General features: G+C 50.1%; 1 pseudogene; it reads right to left on the bottom strand.

Moving 5' to 3' along the window:
* Window positions 1-697: 697 nt before the first annotated feature.
* Window positions 698-26370, bottom strand: part of LOC112123844 — a 158705-nt pseudogene continuing 133032 nt past the window's right edge.

Genomic DNA, 26370 nt, shown 5'->3' with positions numbered 1-26370 from the left:
TGCAGCACCTCCCAGGGGTGAGCTGAAGAGAAATGTCACTTCCATTTTTCCCATCTCTACCTAGATGGGGATTGCATTTCCCAAATAATAGGCAACATGCAGCTGATTAGGAAGGAGCTATCTTCAGGAGTGACCTCCTGCAGGGCCTGGGCCACAACTGCTTTGGGAGACCAATGAATGGGTATTTTGCTGAGTTACAAGTCTTTTACTAGGGAATCCTCTTGCCAGCCCTTTAGAAAAAATATTGACCTAACCAACTGAACAACAGGGGATTGGGATGGTGATGGGGAATAAGGGAATCCCTCTGACTTACCCTTACTTCTTCTGTTGTTACAGAGGGTGAAATGACAATTTTTCCTATCCCTGCTCTGTTCCTGCTCTTCGTTATAGTTAAATATATTTTAAGTGAGGAAAATAGTAGTAAAAATATCTGCTCTCCAACACAACTTGAAGCAACATCAGAGTAACTGGGAATGAACAATTTGTTTCCGAAGGGGGAACTCGATGACTAACAGTTGCTTTGAAATGAGGGAACAGTATAACCGTGATGCTCAGGGTTTGTTTAGACTAGGAAAAGTCATGGAGTTTAGGTCAGGTCAAGGGGAAAGCTAATGCCAAACCCTGCACCTGGGCTGCATCTGCTCTACAACTATAATTGTCTTTTTACACTAAGATCACTAACTTGAGCAGCCAACGCCATGTACAGTCCTAGCGGATGTAAGGCACAGGTAGTTTTTTGCCTCAGTGTAGCTTGTTGGTATTAAACCTCTCTCTCCCACCTAGAGCTGATGAACATTCCTGGCTGGAGGGACACACACTCCTACGACTCAAAAGGAAAAGAGTTAATAGAAAAAAATCACAGGATTGACCCCAAAGAACGGGGAGCTGCAAAAGGCAGAAGCAGGCAACTCATCTAGGGGAGCTGAGAGACCACGGTGAAGATGGTGCAAAGGTCGCTATGTGGGAATTAGCAAATCTGATTTTTTTTTTAATTTTGCCCAGCCCTAGTCAAAGGATTTATTACAGTTCTCTCTCATGTGGATTTTCTGATGTCTAATAAGGTTTGAGCTGTGATTGAAGCTTTTCGCACACTCAGAGCATGTGTAGGGCGTCTCCCCTTTGTGGATTCTCTGATGTCTGATAAGCTGTGAGCTCCAACTGAAGCTTTTCCCACACTCAGAGCATGTGTAGGGAGTCTCTCCTGTGTGGATTCTCCTATGTGTCCTCAGGACAGAGCTCTGATTGAAGCTTTTCCCGCACTCAGAGCACATGTAGGGTGTCTCACCTGTGTGGATTCTCTGATGTCTGATAAGGTCTGAGCTCCAACTGAAGCTTTTCCCACACTCAGAGCATGTGTAGGGCGTCTCTCCTGTGTGGAGTCTTCTATGTGTGCTCAGGGCAGAGCTCTGATTGAAGCTTTTCCCACACTCAGAGCACATGTAGGGTGTCTCACCTGTGTGGATTCTACGATGTGTGATAAGGGTAGAGCTGTGATTGAAGCTTTTCCCGCACTCAGTGCATGTGTAGGGCGTCTCCCCTGTGTGGATTCTCTGATGTGTGATAAGGTTTGAACTCTGACTGAAGCTTTTCCCACACTCAGAGCATGTGTAGGGCATCTCTCCTGTGTGGATTCTACAATGTGTGATAAGGTGTGAGCTCAGATTGAAGCTTTTCCCGCACTCAGAGCATGTGTAGGGCTTCTCCCCTGTGTGGATTCTCTGATGTCTGATAAGGTTTGACCTCCAACTGAAGCTTTTCCCGCACTCAGAGCACGTGTAGGGTGTCTCCCCTGTGTGGATTCTCTGATGTCTGATAAGGTCTGATCTCAAACTAAAGCTTTCCCCACACTCAGAGCATGTGTAGGGCGTCTCTCCTGTGTGGATTCTCCTGTGTGCGCTCAGGGCAGAGCTCTGATTGAAGCTTTCCCCACACTCAGAGCATGTGTAGGGAGTCTCTCCTGTGTGGATTCTCCTATGTGTGCTCAGGGCAGAGCTCTGATTGAAGCTTTTCCCACACTCAGAGCATGTGTAGGGCGTCTCCCCTGTGTGGATTCTCTGATGTCTGATAAGGTTTGAACTGTGACTGACGCTTTTCCCACACTCAGAGCATGTGTAGGGTGTCTCTCCTGTGTGGATTCTATGATGTGTGATAAGGTGTGAGCTCCAATTGAAGCTTTTCCCACACTCAGAGCATGTGTAGGGCTTCTCTCCTGTATGGATTCGCTGATGTCTGATCAGGTATGACCTCTGACTGAAGCTTTTCCCACACTCAGAGCATGTGCAGGGTGTCTCTCCTGTATGGATTCTCCTATGTGTGCTCAGGGCAGAGCTCTGATTGAAGCTTTTCCCACACTCAGAGCATGTGTAGGGCATCTCCCCTGTGTGGATTCTCTGATGTTTAATAAGGTTTGAACTGTGACTGAAGCTTTTCCCACACTCAGAGCATGTGTAGGGCATCTCTCCTGTGTGGATTCTACGATGTGTGATAAGGTGTGAGCTCCAATTGAAGCTTTTCCCACACTCAGAGCATGTGTAGGGCTTCTCTCCTGTATGGATTCGCTGATGTGAGATGAGGGTTAAACTATCAATGAAGCATTTCCCACACTCAGAGCATTCATAAGGTTTCTCACCCGTGTGGATTGTCTGATGTGTGATAAGGACAGAGCTCTGATTGAAGCTTTTCCCGCACTCATGGCATATGTAGTGTGTATCTTCCAAGTTGATTCTGTTGCTTGTTATAAGGTCTGAGTGGCTACTAAAGTTTTCCTCTGGCCTCTCCTGAGTCTCACAAGCTTTTGCTTTTTCTCGGAGTGCACAACTCCCGGAAACATTCCCTTTGGATCTTCCTGATAACGTTCCATGTGGTTCTACTTGCTCAGCATCTTCCTGCTGGGGTTTCTCCTCCTCATTCTGACTCACCATCCCATCACCTGATGGGAGACAGATAGAATCCAGACATAGGTCACTCCCTGCACCAGAAAGAAAGAAAATCTCAGAGAGAGGAATGGAAAAAGGGATGAACAAACCAAAATATGTGTGGGAGAGATCAAACCTATCAGGAGCTGATTTTCCCCAAACCCTTCCCCAGAGGAGAGAGGAAGGGATCAGTTTTGGTCTGCATCTCACCAGAACACTCAGGGGAAAGCGAGATCGGGGAGAGACCTGCTGCCAGTTGTCAATCAGAATAGGAGGGAAGCCATAAGTGACATCTGCCATAATGATTCCACATCTGCAGGGAACAATCCTGAACTTGGAGAGCTCACAGGGTCTTTGTAGGGCATCCCAAATGTTTCCTGCATTCCCAAACAGTTTTTGAGTTGGTTTAACCAATTCCTCACCTGTGAAGGCAGCTCTTGGAAGCACTTCTTTCTCAGAGCCCTGGAGGTCCGGGACCCACGGCTCTTCCCCTCGTTCCAGCTGTGAGATCACATCAGGTTTGGAATTTGGAAACCCTACTCCAGGCAAAGAAAACAAGGGAGGTCAGTGGAATTTGTGGGATACTTGTCACAAAGAATATTCCATGGTTTTAACCCCCAGCTCATTTTTAAGCAGTAACATTCCAAGTCCATCTTCCTTGGCTCAAAGTGGCACAAGAGTTATTATTATTATAAATCACATGCATTACCTTAGTGCCTAAGGACCAACTAACAGTGGGTCCCCATTGTGCTAGGCAAAGTACAAACAGAAAATAGTAGATGACCCATGCCCTGAAGAATTTACAATCTAAATAGACAAGACAGACACAAAATGGGGGAAGGGGTAGAACCCAGTCTTAGAATATAGATATTCAGGCCTGCCTGTAAAGCCTATACTTTAAGAACTTAGGTGTATTTTTATCACTTAGCTACTTACAGAACTATAAAAACAAAGAATCAAACTCTCTGTCTGTATTTGTATGGGCCTTCTCTTACTGTGACAGTCTGAGGCCTTGTTCTTAGGCTAAGGCCTTTGGCTAAGCAGCAGGGGCAGCCATAAGCTGGGAAGCGTAGGGTCACATCCTCACATCCCAAACCAGTCACATTGAAATAAGGTGCTATTTGGCTGTTACGAAAACAATCTTGTCTGGATAGTGCCCATCACCACCAGATAAAGAAACATATTTTAAGATGGTTAAAGAAAACTTAGTTTGACAGCATCCTGTCTGGCAAGAAATCACTTACCAATGCTTGTGGTTGTGAAACCCTTATTTCTGTATTGTTCTCTCTTTATGGCCACCACTTTTACATTGTTAATCAATCTGGTTCTCTGATTGTTTCTATCTGCTGTATAATTAATTTTGCTACATGTAAGTTAATTAGGGTAGTGGGATACAATTGGTTAGAGAATTATGTTACAATATGTTAAGATTGGTTAGTTAAATTTCAGTACAATGATTGGTTAAGCAAAGGTATAGCTGAAAATATTACTATATAAACAGAGTCAAACAGGAGGGGGAATGGGAACAGGGAATGGGGACACAGGCAATGCTCTGCGGTGTCAGAGAGGGTAAGGGGGACATGGGGAAAACGCTCTGCGGCATCAGAGCTGGGAATGGGGACACGGGGAAAATGCTCTGCGGCATCAGAGCTGGGAACAGAACACTGGGGCAGACTAAGAGATAAGCCCGACTGGTGTGAAGGGCTTCGGAATATGCTTGCTCGGAAACTAACACCAATAAACATTGCATTATCTGCGCTTCGGACTTCTGGTCTTTTGCTGCTTCCTGTCTGCGTGACAAGAACCAGGGAAGTGGGAGGGTGAAGGGAAAGCCCTCTAACAAAACTGACATGACCTGATAAGGTAAGACTTTAAGGAAGGTTTTAATACACTTTGTAACTGATCAGGGAATCCCATGAGGACTGCTGAGGGGGCAATGGTAAATACACATTTAGATCCTTTTCTTGTTTTATGTCTTTTTCCCCATCAGGCTTAACTTCTGGCACTCTGTCATGGATCCATAGGATCTGTGCAATGCCCTGGCTTTTAAACAGTCCTTGGGAGGTGCCCCTTGAGTGCACTAGACCCCCAAGGGGTCCCACTCTTCCACAAGGATAGACCACGTAGCTTCAACACCTGAGACTGAGCCTCTGGCTTCAACACTCCTATTTCAAACTGTGAGCTCTGCCAGCAGGTCCAGCTGAACAACACTCCTGTTCAGTGAGTGTTCCTCAGTCAATGCACAGAGCAAGTTTTTGCTGTGACACTGGGCAGACTTTTAAAACATAGCAGGGTTTATTAGTCAACTGAAACGCAGCATTGGAAAGTCCTTAGATTAGCACAGAGAAGCAAAGAAGACAATATAGTCCATACTGGCCAATGCCCTTGATCCATGCTGCTGTAGAAAACGCTTTAGTTTCCTTTCACTGTGCCTGTCTATTAGTCTTTGCTCCGGTAGAGCTCCCTGCGTCTGCAAGCCCAGTTCTTCCTGCTCCCAAAAACATAACGAGTCCATGTATGCTTCACTCAGCCAAGCTGAGATCCTCCCATGGACAGGTGACAATTATTCCCTTGTCTCTCTCGGGTATTCCATTGATGTAGGTTGGTCCCAGCCAGTCCTTAATGACCCATTCATATCACCCCATGACAGCTACATGACAAAACACCTCATGTCTCCTGCTCTTTATAATCATAGCAATACCAATCACAGAGGGAATCTGAGGTGTGTATTGGCATCATACAAGTATCACCAAAATTCCCACCTCTATCACACACACACTGCTCACAGCCCTTGGAGAGAAAGCAAAGCACAGGAACTGGAGGTTAGTCCAGTGAACACAGTGGAAGACAAGCTGCAATCCTCAAACCCTGGTCAAAAAGGAGAGGCATGTGGGTCCCTACCCATAGAGAGGGGCTGGCTAGAGGCCTGATACCTGAGAGGGCATTCCTTGAGCAGACCATGAAGGCAGGTCAAAGGCTTAGCTACCCCAGAACTGTGACATCACAAAAGCACATTTTGAGGAATTAGGAAATCTAGTGACTCAGGTGTAATGGGAGGGAGAATTAAACTCCCCCAGTGTGTGGAGAAGGCTGGGGAATTAAAAACTAAAATTCAGGAGCAACAGCCTCTAATTCTTCTGGAAAAGGAGAATGTAAGAAACAAGAACTGGGCCTAGAAGCCTGGAGGGAAGACAGCTTCTGGCTGCTGTAGATGGAGAGAAGGGGGACAAGACTCTCTACAAACTCTCACTCTTGTTGATCCGGACCTGATTTTATGATCTATGACCTAGTCTCATCTCTTGTGGGCAATTTTATACTCGCTAGAGGTAAAATGTCATTATCAGAGTATTGCTTATTAGCTTGGAACATGAATGCAGGGGCAAGGAGGTAGAAATAAAGAAATGGGTTATTAAGGGCAGGTCTACACTACAGCCGGGATCGATGTTCTGAGATTGATGCACCGGTGGTCAATTTAGCGGGGCTAGTAAAGACCTGCTAAATCAACTGCAGATTGACTGCAAATCGCTCTCCAGTACTCTACTCCTGAAGCTCTCCCGTCGACCCCCCACCGTGTACACCCTGCTGTAACTCGACCTAAGGTATGGCCACTCCAGCTATGTTATTTATGTAGCTGGAGTTGCGTAGCGCAGGTCGACTGACCGCAGTAGTGTAAACATAGCCTAAGCTTGCTACAGTTAAGGGCCTTATATTAAGTTGAGGCTTTGTGAGAGTAGTTATGCTGAAGTCTAGGATTTACCTGAGGCTTGGATAGGGATTCGGGGTTAAAGGTCTGGGATCCCCCACAGCTCTAGATCCCAAAATCTCTCCTCCCTCCCACTGACCCATCTAGCCCACTTCCTGGGTGCCCTTCCTCCACACTCCCCTCCCCTTCGTCCCATTACTCTCAGCCGGCACCACCTCCCGGCACCATGGGAACTTCTTGTGTTCCCTCCTCGTCTCTCACTGCCTCCTCCATCCCTGCTCCTTCTTAGCTCTAATCCTACACACCCTCCCCATGTCCTGGCACCCCAGAATTATCTACTCCCCCCTTCTCCTCCCCTCCCACAGCTCTGTTCTCCCTTCATCCATGGGGTCCTGAATGGCAAAATTATACGCTCTCCTATCAAAAGATGAGCTCATCTGACTGTCACACAAGCCATGCATGAATCATACACCTATTTACTTAATTTAGAATTCTACAAGCAGCATATTTTCCTCTTAAAATGAGGAAAAGGCATGAAAGCTACAGTTATTAATGTAGTTATTAATGTAGCCAATAAGGATACATTAAATGCAATTTTAAAATGACTGACGGCACCAAAAAGGCACATGTCCAAAAATGATACTAGTGGGTGGGAGATAAGGCAAAAAAAGGGGGGTAAGGAAACTTGTGAAAACTTGTATGACGAATGAAGGTATAAAGTTATTACTACTCAGGTTCTTTAGAGACCTCATAGCTTCTAATAACCCAGGGGACAGGACTCCTTACCCAGCAAGACCACCGTCACATAGTTCTCCTGCATGACATCCCTGTAGAGGGCTCTCTGAGTGGGGTCCAGCAGAGCCCATTCTCCCTTGGTGAAATACACAGCCACCTCCTCGAAAGTCACAAACTCCTGAAAGAGGAAGAGTCCAACACTCAGTACCTGCTGCCCCACTCACAACCCCACTATTCACGGAACAGCAGCACCAGGTAAATGGAAGCTCCATGAGGCACATGTTAACAGAGTCCCACCCCACCTTGCCTAGAACAGCCAGGAGGCATCAGAGGGTAGAAAGAGAGAACCTTTGTGTCTTCCAGCCTACAGACGGAGGCAGGGTCATCACATTTATCACATACCTACTAGCCAGAGCTTGATATAGGAGATGGGGCTGTCTCTGGACCCTGCTGGTGGCTCCCTGGTAGGAATCCTAACACTCTCCAAATAAAATATATGGAAGAAAGGGGAAGTCAATAGTCAAGAATATAAGTTAGAAGGTCAGAATTGTAGAAAGTTGGTAAGGGAAGCTGTCAGAAATCCATGCTCAATCAATGAAAATAAGAAGGAAGTTTTTAAAAGCAGATTAAGTACAAAATTAATCCTAACAACGGTAGTGGTAAATTACTAGACGGAAATGGCAGAATTATCAAAAATAATGCAGAAGAGGTAAAGGTGTTCAATAAATATTTCTCTCCTGTATTTGGAGAAAAACAGATCATGTAACTCATATCATAAGATGTTGATGCCAACAGTCTTTCCAATCCAACAATAACTCACGAGGACAGCAGCTATTAAAGTTAGATGTGTTTAAATCAGTGGGTCCAGATAACTAGAGTTTTGAAAGACCAGGTGGAGGAGCGTGGTGGACTATTAATGTTGATTTTAATTACGACTTGGAACACTGGGGAAATTCCACAAGACTGGAATAAAGCTAATGCTGTGCCAATATTTAAAAAGTATAAAAGAGATGACACAGCTAATTACAAGAGTATTAGTCTGAAATCGATACTGGGCAAGAGAATGGAGCACCCAATACGCAATTTCATTAATAAAGAATTAAAGGAGGGTAATATAATTCGTGCCCATTAACAAAGGTTTAGAGAAAATAGATCCTATCAAACTAACTGGATATCCTTATTGGATGAGATCAAAAGTTTGGTTGCAGCTAATAGTATTGATGTAATATACCTAGACTTCTGTAAGGCATATGATTTGGTTCAGCACAATATTTTGACTAGAAAGATTCAAAATTCACACAGCCTACATTAAATAGATTAAAAAATGGGATTGTAAATAGGGAACCATGGTCGAGTGGATTTCTTTCTAGCAGGATCCACAAGGATTGGTTCTTGGCCCTGTGCTATTTAACATTCTTATCAATGACCTAGAAGAGAATATAAAATCATCACTGATAAAGTTCGCAGTTGCCACAAAGATTGGAGGTGGTGGTAACTAATGAAGTGTCTGTAGATTCAGGCTCCAGCACTGGGAGTCTGGCAAGTTTTCCCAGCCCTGGATGGAGGGTTATTTCCTGTTCCACAAAGAGGGGAAGTTCCATTCCCAACTCCTGTGCCTTGAAATTAGGCCCTATCTCACACTACACCCCACATTCAGCATAGTGGTATGAGTATAATATGATTAGGACATAATTATGATGCATTTTGTACAAGATGCGTCATGTGCGGTGTCATTGGAAAAGTTATGATTTATTGAATATGATTATCCTATGTGTGTGCATGGATCATATTTGTATCTGAAGTTATGGATATTGACTATGTATCTGTATTTCAAATGTGCTTACTCTGGGTAACACCCACAACTAGCCTTTCAGATACAACAATGAAGAAGCCAGAAAAGTGTTGATGGCTCATCAACAAAGACAATGGACCATGGAAGAGCTTAGCCTTCCTGTGAATGTTTCAGCCAGCCTATGAGTCATGGCTACTATGACTCAGCAGGGCATGCTAGGGCATGTGACCAGACCACATGACACTGAACTCCATTTTGCTACCTGTATTTTTCCACAAACTGGACTGGGAACAAAGGGTTCCCGCCATATGGAAAAGCTACATAAGGTGGGGCGTGACGTAATCTCTTGGCCTCATTCCCCACACAAGAGAACTCCTGGAAGCACCTGAGGAACAAAGACTGAACTGGGGTATGTGCTGATCCCAGGGTAAAGGGATTTCCAGCTTGTGTATGGAAACTTGGTGGACTGCTTCAGTCATCAGTCAGGGTGAGAAATTGATAATTCAAATTCTATCCATCTAGTACAGGGGCAGGCAAACTTTTTGGCCGGAGGGCTGCACTGGGTTTTGGAAATTGTATGGAGGACCGGTTAGGGGAGGGAGGCGTGGCCCAGCCCCCACTCCCTATCTGCCCCCCCCTTCTCACCCCTGACGGCCCATCCCTGGGACTCCTGTCCCATCCAACACCCCCTGTTCCCTGATGGCCCCCCGGGGGCCCTGCCCCATCCACCCCACTGCTCCCTGTCCTCTGACTGCCCCCAGAACCCCCACCCCTGACTGCCCCGCCACACCAGCCAATCCCCCTCCTTCCTGACTGCCCCTCCGGACCCTTATCCCCATTCAACCCTCCCTGTTCACCACCCTCTAACTGCCCTGACCCCTATCCACACCCCCACCCCCTGACCACCACCCCAAACTCCCCTGTCCTCTATCCAACCCCCCTGCTCCCTGCCCCCTTACCGTGTTGCCTGGAGCACCAGTGGCTGGTGGTGCTACAGCCACACACCGTGCAGCATAGAGCACCGGGTCAGGCTGGGCTCTCCCGCGGCACTGCCCCAGGAGCTCGCAGGCCTGCCACCCAGGGCATTGCGCTGGCAGCGGGGCGAGGTGAGGCTGCAGGGGAGGGGGAACAGGAGGAAAGGGTCCGGGGGTTAGCCTCCCGGGCCAGGAGCTCAGGGGCCGGGCAGGAGGGTCCCGCGGGCCGGAGGTAGCCCGCGGGCCATAGTTTTCCCAAGTCTGATCTAGTATGTTAGGCTTAGTTTGAATTTTTGGTTATTTGCTAAGTAATCTGCTTTGATCTATTTGCTATCACTTATCTCTGAGAAATTGGCTGTTATCATCTATCTGTCCTTGAGTGGCTTAGGTAAAGCACTCAGGTAGCTTAGTTGAGTGTATAGCACCACCTGCTCTCGTGTTGGGTGATAACAAGGCCTAGAGAGAGTGGCTGAATCTCCAGAAAAACAGTGTGAAAAGGGCCAGCCCAGCTTCAGGGTTAGAGGGCACAGCGGTTCTCAGAAGTCCCCCAGACTGCACCCCGGGGGTGACAACCCATCACACCCTAGATTACACAAGTCTCAGCAGGTTTGTCACATCCTGTCCCCTCCCTTTCTCCACCCAAGATATTTCCTGCCTCCCACCACTTCTAGCAGCTCCCACCCTCCTATGCATTTACTGCTCCTCTCCCTCCAAGCAGAACCCACCACGAGCTCCCTGATAATCCCTTACCTGAGCCAGCTCCATTGCAGCCATTTCCTTCCTGCTGGGAGCATGGAATGATCTGGAGCGAAACGTGGACGTTATTCTGTAGCCTGCCAGGGCGAGAAGGGCAATGTGAGAGCATTCAGTTGGGGCTTTTGTTCATTCCACAAGCCGATTCCCCCTAGATTTTTCCCTGCTAATGGACATTCTAGGTTCTGCCAAACTGTGAAGCCCAGAGTGACCTTATTCCAGTACAGGCCTAGCCTCCTCCCACCAGGGTGTAACCCTCTGACACATGGTGAAACCCTCCCAGTAGCAGAGTCTCTCTCTTACACTTATCAAGTTTGCGTATGATACCAAGCTGGGAGGAGTTGCAAGTGCTTTGGAGGATAGGATTACAATTCTAAATAATCTGGTCAAACTGGAGAAATGGTCTGAAGTATATAGGATGAAATTCAATAAGGACAAATCCACAGTACTTCATTTAGGAAGGAACAATCAGTTGCACACATACAAAATGGGAAATGACTGCTTAGAAAGGAGAACTGCGGAAAGGGATCTGGGGGTCATAGTGGATCACAAGCTAAATATGAGTCAACAGAGTTACACTTTTTTTGCAACAGTAAGTATCATTCTGGGATGTCTTAGCAGGAGTATTGTAAGCAAGACACGAGAAGTAATTCTTCCGCTCTACTCTGCACTGATTAGGCTTCAACTGGAATAGTGTGTCCAGTTCTGGCCACCACATTTCAGGAAAGATGTGGACAAATTGGAGAAAGTCCAGAGAAGAGCATGTGACCTATGATTAAAGGTCTAGAAAACATGACCTATGAGGGAAGATTGAAAAAATTGTGTTTGTTTAGTCTGGAGAAGGGAAGACTGAGAGGGGACATGATCAGTTTTCAACTACATAAAAGGTTGTTAGAAGGAGGAGGGAGAAAAAAATTTCTTTTTAACCTCTAAGGATAAGACAAGAAGTAATGAGCTTAAATTCCAGCAAGGGCGGTTTAGGTCGGACATTAGGAAAAACTTCCTAACTGTCAGAGTGGTTAAGCACTGGAATAAATTGTCTAGGGAGGTTGTGGAATCGCCATCATTGGGGATTTTCAAGAGCAGGGTGGACAAACACTTCTCAGGGATGGTCTAGGTAATACTTGGTCCTCCCTTGAGTGCAGGGGACTGGACTAGATGACCTCTCAAGGTCCCTTCCAGTTCTGTGATTCTATAAACCAAAGGCCAGAGAAGAGCAGAATCAAAGGAGTCACTTTGGGGATTCTCCCTGTCATTGTCCCCAAGGCAGCTGTCTCAGGTTAACTAAGTTGTTTGATGCTCCAGCCTTTATACAGTCTCTCCTTGGAGTGCCCCCTTTCATGGGATGGGCCTAGTTTTAGCTTTTGGCAAGCATGACCCTGAGGGCTCGGAGACTGGGCCTTCTTGCCTCAGCACACCTTGTTTCTTTCTGTGGCTCCCCAGTGAGTCCAAATGAGTAGATACTCCTGATAGAGACTGTGAACATAAGAACGGCCCACTGCGGCAGACCAATGGTCCATCTAGCTCAGTGGCCAATGCCAGGTGCTTCAGAGAGAATGAACAGAACAGGTCATCATCAAGTGATCCATCCCCTGTCACCCATTCCCAGCTTCTGGCAAACAGAGGCTAGAGACACCATCCCTGCCCATCCTGCCTGTGACACTGTGGCAGAGGAGTGTTAGCTCTTGCAGAAGCTCCCATGTCTTAATTGAACAGGGACAAACACATAGCTGGAATCAGTCTGACTCCCCAGTGTTAGTATTGTTAAAACAGGTATTAGAATTATAAGAATGTGCTTTATTGAGTTGCTGCCTGGGTTAATATCTGACTAGTTGCATTGTGAGCCTCTGTGGCTATGTAAATTACCGGACAGGAGAGAGACTTTACCTATGTGAAGTGCTGATTGGCAACAGAACGCATTACATCCTGCCTGGCCGGAAAGGTCCATCAACACCAGATAGACTATTATGGGACATTAAAGAAGACAAAAGACTGTTGTTGTATTCTTGACCTCCCATTAGCTGAGTTTCCAGCTAAGAGCACATGCCAGGAAGGAGATAAAAAACCCCATACAGAAGGAACTGATTATCTGTATGCTGCTTGGACTCTGGGGGGAAAAGTTTCTAGGCATAAACAAGAGATCCCCAGCTGCTTAGCGTGCATTAGTCGTAAAGAATATGTAGAGCTTGCTTATTATAGAAGCTTCTATTACCTTTTGAAATTTAAGACTATAACTCGTCTGCATCTGCTTTAACCTGCTTTAACTTTGTAAACAACTCTCGTTTCCTTTTAAATAAATCTTAATACAGGTTATGACAGGACTGGCTACAAGTGTTGTCTTTGTTGGGAGATCGAAGATTCAATTCACCTAAGGAAGTGACTGGTCCTTTGGGACTGGCAGTAACCTGAACATTGCTGTGATTCGTGGTGTAAGGCAGTGGTTCTCAACCAGGGGTCTGGGGCCCCCAGGGGGCCCATGAGCAGTTATCAGGGGGGCTGCCAAGCAAGGCCAGCATTAGACTCGCTGAGGCCCAGGGCAGAAAACTGAAGTCCCAGCGCATGGGGCTGAAGTCCAGGCCCCGAACACCACCTCCCGGGGCTGAAGCCAAAGCCTAAGCAATGTAGCTTTGTGGGGGCCCCTGTGGCATGGGGCCCCAGGCAGTTGCCCTGCTTGCTACCCCCTAATGCCAGCCCTGGCTTTTATATGGAGAAAACCAGTTATTGTGGCCTACGTGGGCCGTGGAGTTTTTATAGCATGTTGGGGGGGGGGCCTCAGAAAGAAAAAGGTTGAGAATCCCTGGTGTAAGGGATCATCTGTCACAAAGGTGAGCTCACCTGTGTGGTGAGATATATGGGATGAACCAACGGGACTGTCTGTGATTCCATGTTAGTGCTGTTACATTGCCTGAAGTGTTTACACTGGATACTTGGTTGGTGAAATCTACATATAGACCTCACAGCCAATTTGGGGTTTGTTCCCTGCTTCTTACCAGTCTGCCTGAGGCTGGTGCTCATGCTCTCAAGTCACTGAAGACAGCGTTACAGAGACTTACGGGCGCAACGCCACCAGCAGCAATTGGCAGCAATGCAGAGCAGGCTTTACAGTGACACAGTGTGGGCCAAATGGTCTATGGACTCAGTCAAGCCCCAGTTTTCCTCCAGTGCACATCAGCATCCCAGCAACCTTCAAGGCTGCCACTCCTTCAGTGATGATGGATCTCCAGCATAGCATCACCCGCGCCCCATGACCCGCCTTGTCTCCTCAGACAGAGGTGAGTGACCGAGGGTGCACAACGGATCCTGAGGGGTAGGGAAAGGGATAACAAAACACACCTTCTGGGGGTCACCCCTCAGGAAGTGAAGGTGACAGGCATTGTGGTGACAGTAAAGGGGAAGGGGAGGGAGTGGGAGGAGGAGGAAGCAGCACCCTCAAAGGCAATGCTGCCAGTGGGTCGCCCCACCATATCAGGCATGGAGCTGATAGGGGGCCATTCCCTGAGCCTGGGTGCCTGTGAAGGGCTATATAAATTTCACGCTGGCACAGGAGGGGTTAAAATGCTGCTTTAGTCTGGACTGTACCAGCTCCTCCCCACCTGCAAACCATGACAGGACTGAAGCAGAGTTAACAGGAGAGACCTACTCTACTCAGAGGGGGGCTACCCTGGGAGGCAGCAATCTGGGCTACAGTCATGCACTGCCTGGCACAAGAGGGGCCGTGGTCTCAGTTTTACCTGGCACAATGGGGGGGGGGGGGCTGCTGTCAGTTGGGGTCTCTGCATGGCCCAGCACTACAGGGGCACAGATCTCAGTTGGGGTTTCCACTGCACCCGTCACAACAGTGGGGTCTGACCTCTGTTGGGGTCTCAGTTTTACCTGGCAGAACAGGACCCAGATCTCAGTTGGGGTCTCTGCAGCTCCAGGAACAAAAAGGTCCCTAATTTTTTTGCCGTCTCTGCAGCGCCTGAAGTGGGTTGTAGCCCACGAAAGCTTATGCTCTTATAAATTTGTTAGTCTCTAAGGTGCCACAAGTACTCCTGTTCTTTTTGCGGATACAGATTAACACGGCTGCTACTCTGAAACCTGATTTCACTTTGTGTTGATGCAGGGCCTGGCACAACAGGGGGCCCGGAGCTCAGTCAGGGTCACTGTAGCACCCGGCACAACAAGGTCCCTGCTCTCCATAGGGGTCTGTGCAGTTCCTGGCACAACTAGTGCCCCAAACTCGGTCAGGGTTTGTGCAGTGCCCGGCACACTGGGGGACCTGATCTCAGGCAAGGCCTGAACCATGCTCAGTCTGATAAGAGCCCTGATCTCTGTCAGACACCTGCAGAGAAAAGCGGGAAGATTTTCAAGAATTAGATATCAGTAGTTCAGAACTGAGGAGAAAATGGGGCACAAACTAAATATTTGCCAATATAAGAGAGAAGCACCAACATCTGGGGAGATTTTATGTCACCATTCAACAGTTCAAGAGAAAGGTGGGGAAATTTGAGGGGATTATACAGCGATATTCAATCAACAACATGGTCAGCAGGGAGCCCTGGGTGATGTCGCTTTCACAGGGGAAAGGAGTGGGGATGGAGCCAGAAGGTCACTGGCTGTGGGGAGGGGCTGGCAGTGGGGTCTGGGAATGTGACTAGCAGGCTATGGGTGGGGGTGGGCAGCTGCTGGGTTGGGCAGGGTGGGGGAGGGGAAGTAGCTGCGACTGGGAAACCTGGGGCTGGGCCATCTCCATGGGGGACGCTTGCTGCTCCCTTCTCTTCCTGGGCCTTCCCATGCCCTGTTGCCAGCAGAGAATGGCCCCCCCAACCCAGCCGTATCCCTGTCTCAGGGCTCTCCCAGCCTCTGCCCATTAACCCTCTTCCCAGTTCAGAAATCACTCAGGGGAACAATTTCCCACCTAAACAAGGACAAATCACTGCAGGTAAAAACGGGGGGGAAACACCCAAAACCTGAGATTTGAACTGGACATTAGTGAAGTGAAGAGAAAATGGGGCACAATCGGGGGAGGGGAACAGAGACCTTCTCAGGGATTTGATGGGGGCGGGGGGGGAATCACCATGGATGTTGATCATTGCTATCTAGAGAGAAAGGGGTCAGGACTGGAGAGGATGGGGGGGTCCCCACGGGAGGGGGCAGCGGTAAATCCAAGGGGATCTCAGCCCCTCCCACCTTCTCTCCCCGCTCCTCGGGGATCATCTGCTCTTCTCTCCCTGCCATTTCCTGGCTGCCCCTTTTCCCGGATGCCCCTTTTCCTAGGTTTCCCTCCTCCCCTCCTCCCTTTCCCCCCCAGCCCGGTCTCACTTCTCCCACCCGGCAGCCTCCCGGCCAGCCCCACGCAGGGACCCCAGTGGGGCTGGTCCCCTCCCCCCGGGACCTCCCGTGGTGCCCCAGGGCAGAGCCTGGCCGGGCCGGGGGCGTTGGGCTCCTGCTGAGACAGCAGCTCCGAGTCCCCCGCGGGCGCGGCCCCAGGGAGCAGATCCCGGCGCTGCGAGATGCCGGGTCCCCCCCACGGACACTGGGGCAGAGTCACCGCCCGGTCCCGCCCCCGGGGCTCGCTCCGGTACCTGGAGGCTGCAGCTCCGCAGCGGGGCGGGCAGAGCCTGGGGCGGCTCCAGAGGTTGAAGGGCCCAAGCAGGGCTGGGCCGGGGGGGTTAATGAAGGTCTCCCAGACACAGACCCTCCTGCTCTGCCTGGGCTCCCAGATCACAATGGAGAAGCAGCAGCGTGGCGCTCACCCAGCGGCTGATCACACTCCGCCCCTCCCTTGTTCTCCCGCCCCCCGCCCAGCCTAAAGCAGGGGGTGGGGGCATGAGCCAGGTGCTCTGGGAAATGCAGCCTCTGCGCATGAGGGACTCTTCTCCCCGGATCCCCATCAGTGCCCGGCTAGGCAGATGGTGTCAGCGGAGCAGGGGCGAGTCCCAGCCACTGCAGACAGCCCCGGCGAGCGCTGCAGCCCGGGTGGGGTTTGCAGGGCACAGGAAGGGGCTGGAGCAGCTGGGAGCGGTGGGTGCCGGGAGGAAGGAGGCAGGAGCCGGGAGAACAAAGAACCGAGAGCATCAGACCCCGGGCAGCTCCTGAGAGACCAGACGCTGCTGCCTCCGTTGTGGCCTGGGAGCGGAGCAGCTGCTGCTCCCCCAGCGGGGTGTGTGCTGGGGAGAGCCCGTCATTAACCCCTCCGTGCCCGGCCGAGGGGGACCTTCTCCGGCTAGAAATCGCCCCGGACTGTGCTGACGGCAACTCCCGAGCTGAGACTCCAGGTGACTGAGACCTTGGGGCTGGGCAGGTACCTGACTCTGCACAGTGCCCCCCCCACCCCCTCTGCTCCCCGGGTGTGCGGGGTCCAGAGCTGCTGCCATCATTAAGGCCAGAAGGGATCCTTCTATCAGCGAGTCTGACCTGCTCCCACGGGCTCTCTGTTGTGTCCAGTAACTTGTGTGGATAAAGCAGGTCTTCCTGACTGGTACCCCCTTCCCTGCATGTGCAGAGCGGGGCCAGCCACAGGAGAGAGAAAGCCCCCAAGAATGGGATGGTGACCACGTCTCACATCCAGGGGGGTAGGGTGCTAGGAAAGAGAAGGAAGAGATGGAAGAGGGTGTCAGGAGAAATTAGAGGGGGCAGGGGCAGATTTCCAGATCTCTGACCCCCCCAGGCACACTCACTGCAGCATCCCTGCACAGGGTCACTTTCCTGTGAACAAGGTGAGGAGCAGAGAGAGGAATAAAGAGCCCCTGACTCTCCCTGTTCCCCCTGCTGCAGGAGTGTGCTACCCTGGGGACAGTGTCAGGGGAAATCCCCCCAAAGGGGCTTCTTTGGTTCTGGTCTTTTCCAATGTTTAATTCACACTCTGTTCCTGGGAGGGTTTGAAAATGTCTCGGTGGGTTTAGTCCTGGTTGGGGAGGGGGAGGGGGGGCTGGAGGACAGGGGCAAGGTCTGTGCTGCACTATGGGGACTGAGCATGTTCCTGGCATGGCAGAATCTACAATCTGTGTCTGCAGGGAAAGAGCCTGGGGGAATCGTGACATGAAATGAACTAAAGCCTGTTCTGAAACCTCTACAACTGCCCTTCTCACCCTGCCAGGCTGCAGAATGACGCCCACATCTCGCTCCAGCTCATTCCATCCTCCCATGGACAGGGAAGAGAGATGGCTGCAGTGGAGCCAGCTCAGGTAGGAGTTATTGGGGGGTTGTTGATGGGTTCCTGCTGGAGGGAGAGGGGCAGTAAATACTGAAGAGGTGGTAATTTCTGGGGAGTTAGGGATGGAGGGGGCAGGGAATACCCCAGGTAAAGAAAAGGAGGGGGACAGAGTGTGACAAACCTGCTGGACCTAGATCCTGAGAACAAATGCTTGGGTGTTGGGGGAGAAAATTCCCTAATTTGTGAAACAGGAAACAGAGAAACCAACTCTCTGGGCAGGGCTGGGAAAACTGACCAGACTTCCAGTGCTGAACCCTCAACCTGCTACCCAGAGGCTAGTGTGACATGGAAAGTGGGCACCCACCAAGGAGGTGTAGGGAAGATGCCCCAGCCCCTCACATCCAGCTGCTGGCAGTGGGGATGGTGTTGGGATTCCTTCATGGGGCTGAGCCTGGACCCTACTGGGGGCTTTATCTCCTGTATCAGCCTCTGGCTAGTAGGTGTGTGATGTATCTGCTGGGAGAGACAAGGGGCTCTCTCTCCGTCCCCTCACCCTGATGTCTCCTGGCTGCTCTCAGCGTGTGGGGATAGGACTCTGCTGACTGTCTCTCTCTCAGAGTGTCCATTTGTTTGGCTCCTCTCCCCCATGAATAGTGGGGTTATGATTGGGGCAGCAGGTCCTGAGTGTTGGACTCTTGCTCTTTCAGGGGCCGGTGACCTTCGAGGAGGTGGCTGCGTATTTCACCAACAGGGAATGGGCTCTGCTGAACCCCACTCAGAGCCCTCTACAGAGACGTCATGCAGGAGAACTATGAGAATGTGACCTCGCTGGGTAAGGATTCCCGTCCCCTCGGTTCTTAGAAGGGGAAATGCAGAGTTAAGGTTTACACCACCCCCACAATGCCACCTTTGCTCTGCCCTGTTTCAGCATCATCCTGATATGCCAGTGACACACATACAAGCCCTCTCCCCTCCCCTGTTACAGAACGCTCTGGGAACAGAGCAGTACAGCAGAAAGTCTAACAACTTCTCTTTCCTCAGATAATATTCGGGTTCATCTCCATCATAGCAAACAGAAGCTTCCTACCCCTGGCCTGCGCTCCAGTACTGAACCTCCTCCACACAGACCATCTGAGACTTGCAGAGTGTTACCACCCCTTTGCCCTCAACCTGAGTTTTCCTTTTCAGTCACTGCCTTCACTTACCCCTCACTAAGCCTCACAGATCACTAGAACATACGCCACCAGAGTGCTGACAATCCCCATGGCAAGAACACACCCTTGGGCACCTTTACTGACAAAGCCTACAACACTCAGCACGGAAATGAGGCAGAATCGCCCCTTCCCCCCACCCCCGTTTCACATGCACCTCTCTTCATAGCACAGTCACAGCTCTGCCCAGCTGCTCCAACCAAGCCCTCCCTCATCCAGTTACAGCTACAGCTGGCACAGTGCACATAGCTGGAGGGCATGCGGATAAATGCTGGGATTCCCATCTGTGAACACAACACAAACAATGGCACATTCTCTTAGTCTTTCCTCATCTCGATTATAGGTTAATAAATTTTAAGGCCAGATGTGACTATTAGGTCATCTACTCTGACGTCCTTTATAACACAGACATAGACTTTCATCCCGTTACTGCTGCACTGAGCTGAATACCTGAGTTCCTGTGGCAGTTTGTTAACCTTTGCACCGCCCACACAGAACCATTCTCAGGGGTTCTTGCCAGCTGCAGGGTTAAGGGTTGGGGGCAAAAGTTAAGGTTGCATTGGAGGGGTGGCGTTGACATTAACTTTTCATTTCCTGGTTTGCAGAGGTTTAACTTTAGTCCCTGTCCATACTGTTCAAGGCAGGAGACACCACTGGGCAACTTTAACTCTGCATTAACGTAGCTTATGAGCATTTAGTTTCCTATTTTAAAAAATGGACGCTTTTGCCACTATAGCTGTGTCTATAATTGAGCTTTTGCCAGCAGAGCTATGTTGGATGGTGTGCGTGTGTGCGCATGCATGTGTGCACTTTTTCACAGCATTAAACAACAGAGCTGGACTGGCAAAGCTTTTAAGAGCTACCTTAGACCTACCTAACTAGTTCGTCGACAGACACCTGACATGCCACCTTTAGGTGAATTAATATGCGTGTACCTGGTCTGTGGATCCCAGTAAAACATTAGACACCCTGTATCTTCTGCCAGGTGGTATCAAGAGATCCATGATGAGTCACATCCTCCTCCTTCTCCAATCACTGCCTTAGAGTGTCCTTTAGACTGATCCGGCTCACCCCCATTCCAACCTTCTGTTTGGGTTCCACAGAGCTCTGTCCTTGGTCCCCTTCTTTTCTTCCTCTGCACCTTATTTCTGCACACACACATTCAACTACCATTTCTATGCTCATAACTCACAGGTCTACCTCTCTGCTCCTGACCTGTCTCCTTCTGTCCCAACTGAAATCTCAGCCTCTCTCTCTCTCATCTCCTCATTGATGTCCAGCCATCAGCTAAAGATCAACAGCTGAAGCAAAGCTCTTAATATTTCCCCCAAGCCCTCCCCCCACCTTCTTTCTCTACCACTGCAAACAGCACCATTGTCCTGCCTGTCACTCAGGCCCATAACTGTGCAATACCTTTGTCACAGATCTCCCTCTGGGGCCTCCTATCCAGGCTGTGCCTACACCTTGCATTTTCTTTTTGCATAACTTCCCTAACATCTGGCCTTCCCTATCCATCCATGCAGCTAGAGCTCTTGGTCATCCTCTCCTGTCTCAGTTACTCCAACATCCTTTTCTCTGACCTCACCTTGCGCATCTCCATTTGGAAGGAAAAAGCTACCTCCTGGTCCTCAAACATGACCTATGAGGGAAGGTTAAAAGAACTGGGCATGTTTAGTTTTTAGAAAAGAGTGAGGGGGGACCTAAGAACAGTCTTCAAATATGTCAAGGGTTGTCATAAGAGGACAGTGATTAATTGTTCATCATGTCCACTGAAGGTAGGAGGAGAAGTAATTGGCTTCATCTGCTGCAAGGGAGGTTGAGGATGGGTAATACAAAACACTTTCCAGCTATAAGGATAGGGAAGTACTGGAATAGATTACAAAGGCCTGGTCTACATTAGGAAATCATGTCGAATTTAGCAGCGTTAAATCGAATTAACCCTGCACCCGTCCACACAACGAAGCTATTTAGTTTGACATAGAGGTCTCTTTAAATCGATTTCTGTACTCCTCCCCGACGAGGGGAGTAGCGCTAAATTCGACATGGCCATGTCGAATTTGGGTAGGTGTGGATGGAATTCGACGCTAATAGTTCCGGGAGCTATCCCACAGTGCACCACTCTGTTGACGCTCTGGACAGCAGTCCGAGCTCGGATGCTCTGACCAGCCACACAGGAAATGCCCCGGGAAAATTTGAATTCCTTTTCCTGTCTCGCCAGTTTGAATCTCACTTCCTGTTTGGACATCGTGGCGAGCTCAGCAGCACTGGCAACGATGCAGAGCTCTCCAGCAGAGGTGACCATGCAATCGCAGAATAGAAAGAGGGCCTCAGCATGGACTGATCGGGAAGTCTTGGATCTGATCGCTGTGTGGGGCGATGAGTCCATGCTTTTGGAGCTGCGATCGAAAAAATGGAATGCGAAGATCTACGAGAAGATCTCCAAAGCCATGACGGAGAGAGGATACAGCCGGGATGCAACACAGTGCCGCGTGAAAATCAAGGACCTGAGACATGGCTACCAGAAGACCAAAGCGGCAAACGGATGCTCCGGATCCCAGCCCCAGACATGCCGTTTCTATGAAGCACTGCATTGCATTCTAGGTGCGGCCGCCACCACTACCCCACCACTGACCGTGGACTCTGACGATGGGGTATTGTCGACGGCCGCTTCCTCGGAGATGTTCGCGGAGGGGGAAGATGAGGAAGGAGATGAGGAGGACGAGGCAGTCGACAGCACTTACAACGCTGATTTCCCCAACAGCCAAGATCTCTTCATCACCCTCATGGAGATCCCCTACCAACCCTCCCAAGGCGTTAACCGTGACCCTGAATCAGGGGAAGGATCAGTCGGTAAGTGTTTTAAACATGTAAACATTTATTTGGAACAGAACAGGAATGGAATATTAACAATGGGTTTTTCATGATTACTTTGCCCTAGGTGCTTAACTTTTTAGTCCTTGCCAGTGCAACTACTGCAAAAGTATCTCAAAATGTCCGGTTTCTCATGATTAGTTTGCCCTAGGCGCTCTACTTTTTAGTCCTTGCCAGTGCAGCTACTGGAAAATTAGGTCAATATGTCCGGGGATAGAGCTGAAATCCTCCTGGGACATCTCCACGAAGCTCTCCTGGAGGTAATTTGAAAGCCTTTGCATCAGGTTCCTGGGGAGAGCGGCCTTATTGCGTCCTCCATGGTAGGAAACTTTTCCGCACCAGGCTATCAGCAAGTACTCTGGGATCAGTGCCTCGCACAGCATGGCCGCATACGGCCCTGGTTTTTGCTGGCATTCACACAGCATGCGGTCTTTCTCAGTGTCCGAAATCCTCATCAGAGTGATATCACTCATGGTGACCTGCTTTAAATTAGGGGAATGTTAGTATTGGGACTGATTGCCTGTTCCTTTACATAAGTGTAACCGGCGGTTTACAGCCACGCGGTGGAGGCGGGACAGGGGCAGCATACAGGGATCTTTCCCAGGGACAGCCGCGGGGCGGGTGGGATGGGGCAGAGTTCATGCTGGCTGGATTGCCGGCAGCAGGAACTGGCCAACGCTAGGGGCATTGCTTTGAATGTGAAAGGAGGGTACTGCTATAAATTGACCTTTCAGCAGCCAAAAGTCTACGGCTTACCATGTCCGCCTGCTACCCGAATTCCGCTGTCCTGCCCCGCTTCTGTGATCTGTACTCCAAGACCCCAGGCAGTGAATGGGAAGGCCGAAAATTCGACCTTGTCCTGAGTGCACATGTGATAGGTGCTGTGCATGGTCTTGTTCACAGAGAAAGACTATGTTCATTGTTCACAAAAATGTATCTTTGTGAGGAATTCACTCCGTTTTTCCCATCCCACAGCTGCGAGTGTCTCCCGACCTACCCCGGCATCCCCCTCCCAGAGGCTGGCGCAGATTAGGCGCCGTAAGAGAAGGACACGGGACGAGATGTTCTCCGAACTTATGGGCTGCTCCCGAGCCGAGGCGGCACAGCAGACCCAGTGGAGGGGGAGCATGTCGCAATACCAGCGATCACACAGGAAACGGGAGGACAGGTGGTGGCAGGAAGACCAGCAGGCGACTCAAACGCTGCTTGGACTAATGAGGGAGCAAACGGACACGCTCCGGCGCCTTGTAGATGTTCTGCAGGACCGGAGGCAGGAGGACAGAGCCCCGCTGCAGTCTATCTCTAACCGCCCTCCCCCGCCACAAAGTCCCATCCCCCCCTCACCCAAAGTCCCAAGAAGGAGGGGCGGCAGGGGCCGTGAAAACAGTCACTCCACCCCTGCAGACTGCTCAAGTACCAGTCAGCTCTCATTCCCAAAGTTTTGATAAGTCCTTTCCTTCAGTCCAAAAGCACCTCACCCAAGCCCCCGTCCCAGTGTCATCCCCTACCTGTGCAGTTGTTAATAAAAAAATACGTTTCTTTTAATTACTGTTTCCGTCCGGTTCTTTTAGAGGAGAGTGTGTCTGAAGGGGGGAAAGGGGGTTGGGAATTGGAGAAGACAGTCACCTTTACCAGAGTACAGACACGGGGGCAGGTTCAGCAGCAGGTCACACACACATTGCAGTCACTAGGCACCCTGGTCAGTCTGGGAGGTGGTTTTCATGTTCTGTGTGGGGGGGCTATGTGAGTTTGTGGCGGGGGAGGGCGCTTACAGATCTTATGCAGCGGTCCTTAGCCTGGATGACAGAGCCACACAGCAGGGGATCTCTAACCGTCCTCCCCCGCCACAAAGTCACATAGCCCCCACACACAGAGTCCCGAAAAGGAGGGGTGGCAGGCTCCGTTGAAACAACCAGTCCACCACTGTGGACCGCTCTAGGAGCAGGAGCCTGTCATTCCTCGAGTTTAGAAGCGTCCTTTCCATCACTACACCCGCTCCCCACCACAGTCTGCGTCCCAGTTTCAACCCTTTACCACGAAACCCTTAATAAAGAAAATGGTGTTAATGAACAAAGTTCCATTTATTTTATTTTTAAAGGTGTGTTGGAAGGGGGGAAACGGGGTGAAGGGGGTATGTAACTGGAGAGGATAGTCAACATTAACTGGGTAAAGAAACGGTGGCAGGTTCAGCTTCTCTTTAAACAAACTTAATAGTCACAGGTTACCCTGCTCACTGTGGAACCTAGCTTTCAAAGCCTCCCGGATGCACAGCGCGTCCCGCTGGGCTCTTCTAATCGCCCGGCTGTCTGGCTGGGCATAATCAGCAGCCAGGCGATGTGCCTCAACCTCCCACCCCGCCATAAACGTGTCCCCCTTGCTCTCACAGAAATTGTGGAGCACACAGCAAGCTGCAATAACAATGGGGATATTGGTTTCGCTGAGATCAGAGCGAGTCAGTAAGCTTCTCCATCTCCCCTTGAGATGTCCAAAAGCACACTCCACCACCATTCTGCACTTGCTCAGCCGGTAGTTGAAGAGTTCTTTTACACTGTCCAGGGCGCCTGTATAGGGCTTCATGAGCCAGGGCATTAGCAGGTAGGCTGGGTCCCCGAGGATCACTATAGGCATCTCCACATCCCCAACAGTTATTTTGTGGTCCGGGAAGTAAATACCTTCCTGCAGCCGTCTAAACAGACCAGAGTTCCTGAAAACACGAGCGTCATGAACCTTGCCCGGCCATCCGACGTTGATGTTGGTAAAACGTCCCCTATAGTCCACCAGTGCTTGCAGCACCATTGAAAAGTAGCCCTTTCTGTTAATGTACTGGCTGGCCTGGTGCTCCGGTCCCAGGATAGGGATGTGAGTTACATCTATAGCCCCACCGCAGTTTGGGAATCCCATCGCGGCGAAGCCATCTCTGATGACCTGCGCGTTTCTCAGGGTCAGTACCTTTGATAGCAGTAGCTCAACGATTGCGTTGGCTACTTGCATCACAGCAACCCCCACGGTAGATTTGCCCACGCCAAAGTGGTTCGCGACTGACCGGTAGCTGTCTGGCATTGCAAGTTTCCAGAGGGCTATGGCCACTCGCTTCTGGACAGTCAGGGCTGCTCGCATCCGGGTGTCCTTGCGCTTCAGGGCAGGGGACAGCAACTCACAAAGTTCAAGGAAAGTTCCCTTACGCATGCAAAAGTTTCGCAGCCACTGTGATTCATCCCAGACCTGCAGCACTATGCGGTCCCACCAGTCCGTGCTTGTTTCCTGGGCCCAGAATTACCGTTCCACAGCATCAACATGACCCATTGCCACCATGATGTCCACGGCGCGGGGTCCCGTGCTTTGCGAGAGGTCTGTGCCACTCTCAGACTTAATGTCCTCACCGTGCTGCCGTAGCCTCCTCGCCCGATTTCGGAGCATCTGCCTCTGAAAAAGGTGGATGATAAGGTGCGAGGTGTTGACAACGGCCATAACTGCAGCGATGGTCGCAGCGGGCTCCATGCTCGCAGTGCTGTGGCATCCGCGCTGTCACTCACCAGAAAAGTGCGCGAACTAATTGCCTGCCGGCGCTTTCAGGGAGGGAGGGCGGGAGTGACAGTTGAATGACGACAGTTACCCAAAACCACCCTCGACACATTTTTTTCCCCAGCAGGCATTGGGGGCTCGACCCAGAATTCCAATGGGCAGCGGGGACTGCGGGAACTGTGGGATAGATGCCCACAGTGCACCGCTTCCAATGTTGACGCTTGCCCCGTTAGTGTGGACTCACAAAGTTGAATTACTGTTCATAGTGTGGATGCACACATTCGACTTTGTAATATCGGTTCCACTAATTCGATTTAAGTAAAATCGAACTACTCTCGTAGTGTAGACATACCCAAAGAGAGGTTGTGGAATTCTTGTCACAGGAGGGTTTTAAGAACAGGTCAGACAAACTTATGGCATACTTATGCCTGATCCTGCCGCAGGGCTATGGGAATGGAATAGATGACCTCTTGAGGTCCCTTCCAGCCCTATATTTGAAGATTTTACTATTCATTGTCTTAGCCCCTTGCTTTGATCATGTCTCCCGGTGGAGAATGCGGACCATTTTTGCGGATCAGCTGCGGGTATAAATTTTGTATCTAGAGTCCTGAAAATCTGCAGATATCCATGGACCATTTTTGCGGATCGCAGATTGGATGCAGATACAAATTTTGTATCCATGCAGGGCTCTACCTCTCTTACTTCTGTCTATACCTACAACTTAAATCTATTTAATACACATTGATTACACTGCTC

This window comes from Terrapene carolina, unplaced genomic scaffold, assembly GCF_002925995.2.
Source record: "Terrapene carolina triunguis isolate 2854851 unplaced genomic scaffold, T_m_triunguis-2.0 Scaffold751, whole genome shotgun sequence".
Classification (NCBI taxonomy): domain Eukaryota; kingdom Metazoa; phylum Chordata; order Testudines; family Emydidae; genus Terrapene; species Terrapene triunguis.
The sequence above is the reverse complement of the archived record's forward strand: the minus strand, read 5'-3'. Positions and strand labels throughout refer to the sequence as shown.